The sequence below is a fragment of the Mustelus asterias genome, chromosome 4 (assembly GCF_964213995.1).
Source record: "Mustelus asterias chromosome 4, sMusAst1.hap1.1, whole genome shotgun sequence".
Taxonomy (NCBI): Eukaryota; Metazoa; Chordata; class Chondrichthyes; order Carcharhiniformes; family Triakidae; genus Mustelus; species Mustelus asterias.
In genome coordinates, this window is record NC_135804.1 from 132,171,321 (window position 1) to 132,185,702 (window position 14,382).

A 14,382-nucleotide genomic window follows, 5' to 3' on the forward strand; every position below is an offset into this window, starting at 1 on the left:
TCAAAAGAAAATCAATCCTTGACTCCTCTATCATTGCAAACTACCTCATCTTCATTTACCCATTCCCCTCCAAGGTCCTTGACCATGTTGTCATCTCCCAGACCCGAGTCCATCTTCCCCAGAATTCCATGTTTGAATCCCTCCAATTAGCTTCACTTCCTCTGCCACAGCTGGCCAAAAACTTGGTCAAAGAGAGAGGTTTTAAGGAGTGTCTTAAAGAGGGAAGGCAAGATCGAGGGGGTGGAGAGGTGTAGAGCGGGTATTCCAGAGATTGTGGCCTTGGCTACCGAAGGCAAAACTACAAATGACAGACCAATTAAAATCGGAGAAACTCAAGAGGCCAGAATTGGAGGAATTGTACCTACAACACAAGGATACCAGTGGTTCAAGAAGGTGACTCATCATCACCTTCTCGAGGGCAATTAGACATGGGCAACAATAAGAAAAGGTGATTTTCAAAGTCACAAAATGCATCCTATGCAAGTGTGATGAAGGGAAGCCATCCCTCCTCGTCCTTCTAGGTCTGTCTGCAACTTTTACCACAGTTGCCACACAATTCTCCTCTAACACATCTCCACTGTCATCCAGCTGGGATCTGCTTCCAGTCGTATCTGTCTAAATGTAGCCAGAGAATCTCCTGTTTTGTTTCTGTTCCTGTTCCCTCACATTTATTGCGAGTGTCCTCCCTTGGCCCCCTCCAATTTCTCATCTCCATGCTTCCCCTCAGTGGCATCGCCCAAAAACAAAGGGCTAATTTTTAAAAATTCTTTCATGGGATGTTTTGATTTGATTTGATTTGATTTATTATTGTCACATGTATTAACATACAGTGAAAAGTATTGTATCTTGCGCGTTATACAGACAAAACATACTGTTCATAGAGAAGGAAATGAGAGAGGGCAGAATGTAGTGTTACAGTCATAGCTCGGGTGCAGAGAAAGATCAACTTGATGCAAGATAAGTCCATTCAAAAGTCTGACAGCAGCAAGAAAGCAGCTATTCTTGAGTCGGTCGGTATGTGACCTCAGACTTTTGCATCTTTTTCCCGAAGGAAGAAGGTGGAAGAGAGAATTCTGGGGTGCATGGAGTCCTTAATTATGCTGGCTGCTTTGCCGAGGCAGCACTAAGTGTAGATAGAGTCAATGGATGGGAAGCTGGTTTGCATGATGGATTGGGTTATATTTACGACCTTTTGTAGTTCCTTGTGGTCTTGGGCAGAGCAGGAGCCATACCAAGCTGTGATACAACTAGAAAGAATGCTTTCTATGGTGCATCTGTAAAAGTTGGTGAGAGTCGTAGCTGACACGCCAAATTTCCTAGTCTTCTGAGAAAGTAGAGGCGTTGGTGGGCTTTCTTAACTATAGTGTCGGCCTGGGGGGGACCAGGACAGGTTGTTGGTGATCTGGACAACTAAAAACTTGAAGCTCTCGACCCTTTCTACTTCGTCCCCATTGATGTAGACAGGGGCATGTTCTCCTTTATGCTTCCTGAAGTCGATGACAATTTTTTTCGTTTTGTTGACATTGAGGGTGAGATTATTGTTGCTGCACCAGTTCACCAGATTCTCCATCTCATTCTTGTACTCTGTCTCGTCATTGTTTGAGATCTGACCGACTACGGTGGTGTCGCCAACAAACTTGAAAAGCGAATTGGAGGGGAATTTGGCTACACAGCCTTGTGGGGCACCGGTGTTGAGGATGATCATAGAGGAGATGTTGTTGCCTATCCTTACTGATTGTGGTCTGTGGGTTGGGAAGTTCAGGATCCAGTCGCAGATGGAGGTGCCGATGTGGCTGTCACTGGGCAAGACTAACATTTGTTGCCCATCCCAAATTTTCCTTGAATTGAGAAACTTGCTCAGCCATTTCAGGGGGCAGTTATGAATCAACCACATTGCTGTGGCTCTGGAGTCACATTTATGCCAGACCATGTAAGGACGGCAGATTTCCTTCCCTAAAGAACATCAGTGAACCAGATGGGTGATGCGCTATCAATAAGGCGAAAGACTACTTGTGTGCCAATACAACTGTAGGCTTTTATTCACAACAGAATCAGGAGCAGATCCCAACAAATAACCAACCTGGACTGAACAAGGGGGAGGAGACAGCCACCTTTATACTAGGTGCCGAGGGGAGGAACCGAACCGGGGTGTCCAGGCATGACAAACACACAACGGTGGTCTATGTAGGACAAAGGCACAACTGAGGTCCACCACAATGGGTTTTAATGACAATTGATGATAGTTTCATGGTCACCACTCATTTCCTACTGAAACCTTCATTTATGCCTCTTTAGCTCGAGACTTGCTTATTCCAATGTGATATTTTTCTCATCCCCATTCTCCTGCCTTTCCCCATAACCCCTGATCCCCTTATTAATCAGGAACCTCTCTATCTCTGTCTAAAAGACACTCAATGACCTGGCCTCCACAGCCTTCTGCAGCAAAGAGTTCCACAGATTCACCACTCTCTGGCTGAGGAAATTCCTCCTCATGTCTGTTTTAAATGGAAGATCTGCTCATCTTCCACACATGCCCTTTTGTAAGTTAGACATCATCCAAGACACCATTTCTGTGTCTTAACTCACACCAGGTCCCTTTCTCTGTGCTTCCAGACATCCATTGTTTCCAGTTAAGCAATTCCTCAATTTTAATATTCTCCACCTTCTCAAGCCCCTCTCTGGTCTCCCCTTACCCTATCTCTGTAATCTCCCCCAAACCCACAATCCCCTGAGATACCTGCCCTCCTTTTTTAAACTTCTTGCATGGGATTTGGGCATCACTGGCTAGGCCAGCATTTTTATTGCCCATGTCTAATTGCCCTCGAGAGGGTGATGGTGAGTCATCTTCTTGAACCACTGGCACCCGTGTGGTGTAGGTACAATTCCTCCAATTCTGGCTTCTTGAGTTTCCCCAATTTTAATTGATCTGTCATTGGTAGTTGTGCCTTCAGTAGCCTAGGCTGCAATATCTGGAATATCCTACCTTCAACTCTCCACCCACTCTATCTCATTTTCCCCTTTAAGATGCTCCTTCAAATCTATATATTTGACCAAGGTTTTGATCAGCTGGCCTTGTACCATATTATGAAGTTTAATGTCATATTTTGTTTCATTAAACTCTTGTGAAAGTGCCTTAGATTCTATTGCAGTGAAGATGCTGTCAGTTCTTGTTGTGGTTTTCTGTGATCATTGAGAAATCAAAAACATTTTTTGCAGAAACATTTAAGTAGCTTCATTTTTTTACACACTATATTTGGGAAATCCTGTTAAATAAAGGAATCATAATTGATCCACAGAATGGTACAGGACAGAAGCAGGCTGTTGGGCCTACCATTCCTGTGCAAGTTCTTTGAAAGAGCTTTTTAATTAGTCTCACTCCACCTGCTCCTGCCCCATAGCCCTGGAAGCTTTTCCACTTCAAGTACGTATCCAATTCCATTTGGAAAGCAGCTAATGAATCCTTTCAGGCAGTGTCTTCCAAGTCTGAAGAAATCATTGCAAAAAAGAAAAAAAGGCTCCTCATCTCCCCTCTGGTCCTTTCGCTAATTAACTTAAATCTGTTTCCTCTAACTACCGACCTACCCAGCACTGGAAAAGTTTTTCTTTGTATACTCTGTCAAAACCCGTCATAACTTTGACTGATATGCTTTGTCTCTTGCGCGCAAGAAACAGTATTTTTCACTGTAAACATGTAATACGGTGGCACAGTGGTTAGCACTGCTGCCTCACAGCGCCAGGGACCCGGGTTCAATTCCGGCCTCAGTTGACTGTGTGGAGTTTGCACATTCTCCCTGTGTCTGCGTGGGTTTCCTCTGGGTACTCCGGTTTCCTCCCACAGTCCAAAGAAGTGCAGGTTAGGTTGATTGGCCTTGCTAAATTGCCCCTTAGTGTCAGGAAGATTAGGGGGGTAAATATGTGGGGTTGAGGGGATGAGGCCTGGGTGGGATTGTGGTCTGTGCAGGCTTGATGGGCCAAATGGCCACCTTCTGCACTGTTGGGATTCTATGATTCTATAATACATGTGACAATAATAAATCAAATCTAAATCTCCCCTTAGCCTTTTATGCTCTAATCAGAACAAGTCTTGCTTCTCGAGCCTTTGCACATTAATGAAGTTTCCAGATTCCCTGCTGTCTCTTTTGCCATGATACAAAGGACGTGGTTGCATATTGGTAATGTCACTGGACTAGTAATCCAGAGGCTCTGAGGGAACATGGGTTTGAATGCCACCACAGCAGCTGCTGGAGTTTAAATTCAGTTAATGAATCTGGAATTGAAAGTTAGTCTCATCAATGTACCAGATGTATCCATGACAGTATTGGTAGGAGTGACTACCACACAATCCTTGTGGGGACAAAGGCCTGTATTCACATTGAGGATACTCTCTATTCCACTGCACTAAATTGGTCAGATATCAAACAGATCTAGTAACTCAAAAACTGGGCATTCATGAGGTGCTGTGGGCCATCCACAGCAGAATTGTATACAAATAAAATCTGTAACCGCATGGCCCAGCAAACCCCCCACTCCATAATTACCATCAAGCCAGGAGATCAAGCCTGGTTCCATGAAGAGTGCAGGAGGGCGTGCCAGGAGCAACACCAGGCATAGCTAAAAATGAGGTGTCAACCTGGTGAAGCCACAAAATAGGGATTCCAGTCTTTGACCAATTCGATTCACTCCACATGATCGCAACAAACAGCTGAAGGCACTGGATACTTCAGAGACTATGGATCTTGGCAATGTGGTTGACTCTCAAGTGCCCTCTGAAATGCCCTAGCCAAGGGCAACCGGGGTGGGCAATAAATGCTAGCTAGCCAGTGGTGCCCAGGTCCCACGGATGAGTAAAAAATGTTATAGTACTAAAGACTTGTGTTTCAGAACTTGTGCGCCCCCTAGCCAAGCTGTTCCAGTATAGCTACAACAGTGGCATCTACCTGATAATGTGGAAAACTGCCCAGGTATGTCCTGTACACAAGAAATAGGAAAAATCCAACCCGGCCAATTACCACCCCATCAGTCTAGTCTCGATCGTCAATAAAATGATGGAAGGGGTCATCAGGCACTATCAAGCAGCACTTACTTATCAATAATCATCTCACTGATTGTTATGATGCCAAATCTGAAACCCCAAGGTGTATTTCGAAGCCAGACTCAACCCCAGCAACTTTCTATTTTGGCATTAATGTGAAGAAAGGATGCTTCATTCCAGAAGTAATTCCACTGACAAATTAGGGGTTTTTAAAATTAAAACAAACTTTACACTGAATACAGTCTAAGTATAGCACCAACAAAATAAAACAATCTAACTTTTAACCATTGAACAATACTTAAACATGAATAAAAACAATTCTTAATTTCTAACTTATTACTATTCAATTTCAATTAAGCATTATTTATCTTATAGACTTAAACCCCACTGTGAAAATAGTTAGCAATTCCAGGCATACTTGTTTTCATAGAATCATAGAATCCTTACAGTGCAGAAGGAGGCCATTCGGCCCATCAAGTCTCCACCAACAACAATCCCGCCCAGGCCCTATTCCTGTAACCCCACATATTTACCCTGTTCATCCCCCTGATACTAAGGGTCAATTTAGCATGGCCAATCAACCTAACCTGCACATCTTCGGGCTGTGGGAGGAAAGCAGAGCACCTGAAGGAAACCCACGCAGACACAGGGAGAATGTGCAAACTCCGCACAGCCAGAATTGAACCTGGGTCCTTGACGCTGTGAGGCAACAGTGCTAACCACTGTGCTACCAAGTTTTGACTTGGGTTAACAGCTTTGGAGCTTCTAGAGAGACTTTGTAGAGAGTGTTGTTTGTAGGCTTCTATCTGTAAACAGCACTCTCCAACAACTGAACTCAGAAAGTTGTTTATTCTCAGCTACAAACCTAGCTGCTCCCCTTTCTGGTATCAAATGACTATATGACCCTGTATACTGAGCCCACCTTTCCATTACTTTAATCAAGAAAACACAGCAAGATCCTCCTTTTTGTGAACAAAAGCTCATTAAGCCTTCTGCTAAATAAACACATGGCTAAAATGAGTAATTATCCTGCTTTACAGCATCTGCTGTATTCCTCTCAGACAAACTGACTGTCTGTAACAAAACATTGCATCTTCAGGCCATCTCCTTCAAACATAAAAGATATTAATAGCACAGTATCATCACACTGACCCTCCATTTGGGTTTCCGCTGGGTCACTCAGCTCCTGACTTCATTGCAACCTTGGTTCCAACATGTGCAAAAGAGCTGAACTCCAGAGGTGAGGTGAGAGTGACTGCCCTTGACATCAATGCAGCATTTGACTAAGCATGGCATTAAGAAGCCCTAGCAAAACTGGAGTCAATGGGAATCAGGGGGGAAAACCCTCCACTGGTGAGAGTCACGCCTAACACAAATGAAGACGGTTGTGGTTGTTGGAGGTCAGTCATCTCAGTCCCAGGACATCACTTCCTCAGAGTTGTGTCCTCGGCTCAATCATCTTCAGCTGCTTCATCAATGACCATCGCTCCCCCAGAGGTGTGGATGTTCACTAATGATTGCCCAATGTTCAACACCATTCACCATCCACAGATACTGACGCAGTCCATGTCCCTATGCAGTAAAACCTGGACAATATTTGGGACAAGCGAGGTGTAAAATCCCAGGCACGATCTCACCTTTTGCCACTAGTAGCTCTCTTCATCCTGAATGGCACCATTAACACTCGCCTTTGTCTTCGGTCCATGACTGATTTGTCAATATCTTTTTTTTGCCCCGACCTATCCCTGGCCTTCTATTCTGCATCCCCTTTCCAACTCTATAATTCTGTACATTACCACCTTGCCTCAGTTCTGTAGCATTTGGATTTCGATGCGGAAGGTTAACGCTGTGTCTCTCCGCACAGTGGTTGCCAGACCTGCTGCATTTATCCAGCATTTTCTGTTTTGATCTCAGATAGACGTTGAGTTGGAAGAGATTGCAGAGATAGGGAGGGAGAAATCCATGGAAGGCTTTGAAGATGAAGAAGAGAATTGTAATGCTGTTGTATAAGGCTGGGTGTGGGCTGCCTCCCTCAGGTATAAATGAGCCTTCCTTTACCCTTTCACTATCAGCTGTAGCTCACCTCAGCTGGGGGTTCAAGTTTACTCCAAAAATTTGATCAAGGGTTATGAAGACAGGTTGCGAAGGATTGGGTTGCTTTCATTGGAGCAGAGGGGCAACCTGGTCGAGGTGTACAAGATTATGAGAGACATGGACAGAGTGGATAAGGAACAGCTGTTGCCCTTAGTGAAGGGCCAGTCATAAGGTGATACAGGTTGAAGGTGAGGGTCAGGAGGTTTGGGAGGATGTGAGGAAAAACCTTTTACCCAGAGGGTGGTGACAGTCTGGAATGCACAGCCTGGGAGGGTGGTGGATGTGGATTGCCTCACAGCCTTTAAAAAGTACTTGGATGAGCACTTGGCACATCAGAACATTCAGGGTTATGGGCCAAGTGCTGGCAGATGGGATTCGGTGGGAGATCAGGTGTTTCTAATGTGTCGGTGCAGACTTGATGGGTCAAAGAGCTTTTCCTGCACTGTATGATTCTATGATATGGGCAATAGGCAGAAGGTGGAGTTAAGGTTATAATCAGATTAGCCACAATATTAGCAAATGGCAGAGCAGATTTAAAGGGACAAATGGTCGACTGTTGCTTCTATTTCTTGTGATTTAATGAATTCTCCATGTTGTCCTGTTCAATATTCAATCCACCCGCTAACATCAGGAAAACAGGTTATCTTGTTATTAGCACATTGATGTTTGTGGAAACTTGCTGTGCACATTGGCTCCTGTGTTTCCTACACTCAACCACACTCGAAAAATACTTCATTGGCTATGAAATGCTTTTGGATTTCAAAGGTTGTGAAAGGAACTGTAAAAATGTAAGTCTTATTTTTGTTTTGTTCTCAAATCCTCCTCTTCATCTAACAAGCCGAACAATTCAAGATGAATGTTCCAGAGATGCCAACCTTCCGAATTATGGTTAGGGCAACTTAAATTGATGGGAAGGCGATGGCGTAGTATTATCGCCAGACTATTCATCCAGAAACCCAACTAATGTTCTGGGGACCCAGTTTTGAATCCCGCAACACTGGATGGTGGAATTTGAATTCAAGAAAACAAATCTGGAATTAAGAATCTACTGATGACCATGAAACCATTGTCAACTGTCGGAAAAACCCATCTGGTTCACTGATGTCCTTTAGGGAACAAAATCTGCCATCCTTACCTGGTCTGGCCTACATGTGACTCCAGATCTACAGCAAAGTGGTTGACTCCCAACTGCCCTCTGAAATGGCGTAGCAAGCCATTCAGTTCAAGGGCAACTACAGATGGGCAATAATTGCTGGCCCAACCAGTGATGCCCATGTCCCACGAACGATTAAAAAAACTAATTAAAAAATTGCAGCTGCTAACAAGGCAAAACGTGGGAACAGGTTGAGCTATAACTACCCTACAAAACAATAGCGAGGCTCAACTGTAAACCAAACTAATGGCAATTGTGACACACAACTGCAAACTAGCCTGTTCTGATGGAACCATTATGATCAGCTATGATCATAATGAATGGCGGAACAGACTGGAAGGGCTGAATGGCCTATTCCTGCTGCTAGTTTCTATGATTCCATGAATGTTATCATCCTTTAACTTTTCTCTCCAGGTAGACGCTGTGCCTGACCCGATGGGCGGGACTTTCCTGCCGTACTCATCCCGAAACCATAAAATCAGCCTTTCCGTGGTTTGCCCCTCGCCCGCTCCGATTCCCGTGTCGGGCAGGAGGGTAAAATTCCAGCCGATGAGTTTCCCGCATCCTCCAATTTTTTTTCAGATTTCCAGCATCTGCAGTTCTTCTTTTATTCTGAAAGGGAGAAATGGAGCGAAAGCGGCTAAAAATGACACCTGCTTTTAAAACTGCAATCTCCAAAATCTCTCTGCAGCCTCACCTCTCTCCTATCTCCGGAGCCTTGGCGATATCTGTGCTTCTCTTGTTCTTCCCCAAGTTTAATCATCCCAGCATTGGCGGCCTTGCCTTCAGACAGCAAGCTGCAAAATTCCCTCCCTCAACCTCTCCATCTTTCCACCGCTCCACCTCTCACCTCTCCTCCACTCCACCTCTCCACCTCTCTACCACTCCATCTCTCCACATCTTCACCACTCCATCTCTCCACCTCTCCACTTTCCCACCAGTCCATCTCTCCACATCTTCACCACTCCATCTCTCCACTTCTCTTTCCTCCCTTAAGATGCTTCGAAAAACCTGCCTCTTTGACCAGGTTTTCTGTCGCTTGTCCAAGATTTTCCTGGTGCGGCTCACTGTCGACTTTTGTCCACTTGTTGTAGTGAAATGCCGGGAGATGTTTTACTGTGTTCAGATTATTATTTAAGTGCCAGTTGTTATTGCTCTGATTGCAATGACTGACTGTGCCAGTCAATGCTGTACCAGGTTTAAAGGCATTTCCAACAAATTCAATACCCAGACAAATCTGTGAAACAATGTTGGAATAACTCTGTCTCTGATAGCAGCACGGTGGCACAGTGGTTAGCACTGCTGCCTCACAGTGCCAGGGACCCGGGTTCAATTCTGGCCGTGGGTGACTGTGTGGAGTCTGCACGTTCTCCCCGTGGATGCGTGGGTTTCCTCCAGGTGCTCTGGTTTCCTCCCACACTCCAAAGATGGGTAGGTTAGATGGATTAGTCATGGCAAATGTGTAAGGTTAAGGAGATGGGGCGACGTTGGGGCGAGGGAGGGGGAGGGGGCCTGGCTGAGATAATCTGTTGGAGAGTCAGTGCAGACTCGATGGGCTGAATGGTCCCCTTCTGCACTGTAGGGATTCTCTGAAGTCCCCTCCTGCTGATGTGCAAGATTGCAAATTTAACCCTTCAATTCATTCCCATAGATGCTGAAGAGTTAAGGAGGTAGAAACGTACCAAATTCTTTACCATGTGGAATGGCAGTGGGTGTAGGATGATAGACCAGCAGGGGTTAATGGAGAAATGTTTATGCGCAATTGTGAACCTGTGCTTTTACTGTTTGTCTTTGGTGTGACGCGCTGTAATGATTGACAACGGAGCAGTGAGAGAAACACTGATTGTATCTAGCACCTGCTTAAGCTGCTGAAGCAGCACATTTCAACATAACTCAGCAAGTTGGAAGCAATTTGAGTCTCGGAGTGGAACATTGATGCTGTGAATGGCCTGCTTTGATGACCAGTTATTTGAAGCTCTATTCCAAGGAAAGGCACAATGAAATGTTTCCCCTCCCCCTCATGAAACCTTTTCCCACCTCCCTGTCTCCCCCCATATCCCTGCCCTCACCCACCCCATCCCCTTCCCCACCCCTGCACACCCTCTCCAACCCCCTCCAACTCCCCATAAATTCCCCATTCCAAATGCCCCAACCCACCCTTCCCAATCACTCCTCACGTCTCCCCAACTTCAGCCTACCTTTCCAATCCTCCTCTCACTCACGGTGACACAGTGGTTAGCACTGCTGCCTTACAGCTCCAGGCACCCGGGTTCGATTCCTGGCTTGGGTCAGTGTCTGCGTGGGGTTCTCCCCGTGTCTGCGTGAGTTTCCTTCGGGTTTCCTCCCTCATTCTGAAAGACGTGCTGATTGGGTTGATTGTCATGCTAAATTGACCCTCAGTGTTGGGGGACCAGCAGGGTAAATACATGGTGTTACAGGGGTAGGGCCTGGGTAGGTTTGTTGGTGCAGGTGTGATGGGCTGAATGACCTCTTTATGGATTGTAGGGACTCTATGATTCTCTTCCCTGCCTCTCCCTTCCCGTAATCCCCCTCCACTTCTTCTCCCAGAAATCCCTGCCTTATACCCCTTCCACCTGCTCAATAATGATTCCCAAATCCCCTGCAATGCCCCTCCCAAACATCCCCACTTCCCAAACCCTCCTCCTCAGTCCCAATCCACCACCAACCTTGGTTTCGGATAAAGCTCGGCACAACATCGTGGGCTGAAGGGCCTGTTCTGTGCTGTACTGTTCTATGTTCTATAACCCCCCCTACCGCCCCCATCCCCACCTCCCCCTCCAAGACAGGTGGCTCAGCAGCCGCGGACGAAGGTTTCTGAGGAAGGTAATCGGAATGTCACGGAAAGAAGTGGAGCTCCAAGAAATCACAGACCTTCAGCATCTTGATCCGGCATTCACTTCAATCAACAGCTGCAAAAACCAGGTTAATTTTCTGAGTTAATGTTCCGTGACCAGACCGATCATTAGCAGGGCCACCTGGTGGGGAAATCTGCCCACTTTGTCATGAGCTTTTCAAACCCAAGATGGTTGTCAAGAGGTAGGAAGTCAGATGTTCAAAAGGATTGCACAAATCTGCTGTACGTGGAAGAGAAATTCAGCTCTGCTTCTCTGTGGAAGCTCTACGCAAGAAAGACTTGCATTTATACAGTGCTTGTCTGGATATCAGTATGTCCCAAGGTGCTTTGCTGCCAATGAAATACTTTTTGAAGTGTAGTCACTGTTGTAAACATAGAAACTAGAAGCAGGAGTGGGCCATTTGGCCCTTTGGGCCTGCTCCGCCATTCACCTTGATCATGGCTGATCATTGAATTCAATGTCCTGATCCCCCATTCCCTCCATATACCTTGATCAACTTTAGCCCCAAGAGTTTTATAGAATTTCTTCTTGAAATCAGACAATCTTTTGGCCTCAACTGCTTTCTGTGGTAGCGAATTCCATAGATTCACCACCCTCTGGGTGAAGAAATTTCTCCTCACCTCAGTTCTAAAAGGTTTACCTTCTCCTCAAACTATGGCCCCTAGTTCTGGACTCCCCCGCCATTGGGAACATTCTTTCTGAATCTATCCTGTCTGACCCTGTTAGAATTTTATAAGTTTCTATGAGATCCCCTCTCACTTTTCTAAACTCCAATGAATATAATCCCAACCGACTTAGTCTCTCCTCATATGACAGGCCTGCCATCCCAGGAATCCGCCCGGTAAACCTTCGCTGCACTCCCTCTATAGCAAGGACATCCTTCCTCAGATAAGGACACCAAGACTGCACGCAATACTCCAGGTGTGGCCTCACCCTGTACAATTGCAGCAAAACACCCCTATCCCTATACTCAAATCCTCTTGCTATGTAAAGTAGGAAAATCAGCAGCCAATTCGTGCACAGCAAGATCCCACAAACAGTAATGTCCCCAGATAATCTGCTTTTGTGTTGCTGGTTGAAGGATAAATATTAGTCAGGATACCGGGGAGATCAACCCTGCTCCTCTTTGGAGAACTACTCAGAAAACCTCACGTTGGAATGACAGCACCTCTGAGAGTACAGCACTCCCTCAGTGCTGCACTGGTGCAGCGACTTGGATGTTGATCCTCAATTTCTGGGGGCAAAACTTTTACTCCGGTGGGATTTCACGGTCCTGCAGAAGCTCATGAAATTCTGAACGACTCATTGTTGTTTTACAGCCCTGGCCTCCAACACTAGAGGGCCATAAAATTCCGCCCCAGGAGCGGGATTGAAACAAGATTCTCAGAGCCAAGACTGTTGACCATTTAGATGTAGCTAACACTGGCAACTGCTAAAATGGCCAAAAACATAGTCAATGGAATTTAATATCGGCAAGTGTGAAGCTATCATGTTGGACTCAAGATTATAGATCAGAAGTGTTTTTGAAATGGTTATGATGCGATCGATGCACCTGTACCCTTAGGGGAGGGTATATCTTAAACTGCTCTCCATCACTACCCCGCTTTGACACAGGACGCGAGGCATAATCCCTTACATTTGTTTACAGAGCATAACAACTGCCTTCCATGCCAGATGTGTTTTTTTTTAATTATTCGGATGCCAGCATCCCTCTTGGAGTTCCAGCAACTGAAGCATGGCCGAGCCCAGAGGCTTGTCATCTACCTGGGCCTCAGAAGATTTCTGGCCTCCAGCAGCCCTCCGAATGGCGGCTCCCTGAGATGTTCCTGCCTGCCGTGGATCAATGAGAGTGAGGGGCTCACCAAATTGTGACCCCGAGGCCTCGTGAGTATTAAATCCCACTGGAGAGTGTGGGTGACAGTTGTGACGCCTCTTTGATTTGATCTCCACTTCGGAGAACTCATCATCGCTGGGTCGATTCCTGTGCCTGGCTGCTGGAGACACTGGGCTCCTCCCCTGGTGTGCCTGCAAGGGAAGGAAGATGACATCAGTGCAGACAGGGGCAGAGGGATAGAGGAGGCAGCATTCGGATTAGGTTGGTGTGATGGACAATGGCTTGTTTTGTTGGTGCCCACCTCCTTGCAGGAACGGTTGTTTTCCTCCCCCCCAGCTGGAGGGCTCTCTTCCTGAATGCCAAGAGGATGTTAAACTTGGGCATCCCTCCGACCACCTGGAATCTCTCCCACTTATTGTGAGCCAGCTTATCCTGCAAGTAAACATATGGGGAGAGTGTGAGAAGGCTGCGTGCCAGGGCAGATGGTAAGGATGCCTGGCACATGTGGCTGGTGAGTGGGAGCAGGGATATGATGAGGAGACGGGCCACAGGCGAGATGAGGAAGTGTGTGGGAGGGTGAGTGGTGATGTCCCCCTGGAGATGGAAGGGAGTGAGCTTCCAGTGGATTTACCAAGTGTGGGTGAGAAGAGTGACTTCCCCTGGCAGCACAGAGGAGGTCATTCATCCTGTTCCTGCATTGGATGCTCTCCTCCTCTGCAGGGTGCTGGCATTTACCAATGCTGCCACCACCTTCCATGCAGGATTGGTGACCTTGCTTGAGGGCCTCTTTCCCATTTGTGGGTACAAGATGTGCCGCCACTCTTCCATGGCATCTAGGATTCTGTCTTGCTGAATCTTGGGGCAGACATCTTTCGGCCATTCTGATTGGTGGATTTTGAACAAGTGTCTGGGGTGGCTTTTAAATGGACCATCTAGCTGATGGAAATGTTTGGCAGATGGCAGGGTGGGCAAGTCAGAGTCTGCCCACATGGAGGGGCACGAAACCCATGCAAAAATATTTATTTTCAAAGTAGCTAAAAATATGGCATGGAAACACAGCGCCACCACCAGTGGGCTAATTGCTGCTTTTCACATCCGAAATAGCACTTGGCCAAAAAAATCAGCAACTTCCACTTGAGGGTGGGGTTTTCCAGCCCTTCCCGCTGGTGTTTACTTTAGGTCCTGTTGAAGGCGGCTCCCCTACGGTGAGTTACCCTCTGGCTCAGTCAGTGAGCAGCGAAAAATGGCCATTGACTTCAGCAGGACTGGAAGATCTTCGCCTCCACTACCAGAAAACACTTTGTGGAGGCAGAAGCGGAGTGGGGTGGGGGGGAAATCCCATCCTTACTTTTTATCCTAATGTAGGATGGCAAGACTGATGTATGAGGAGAGA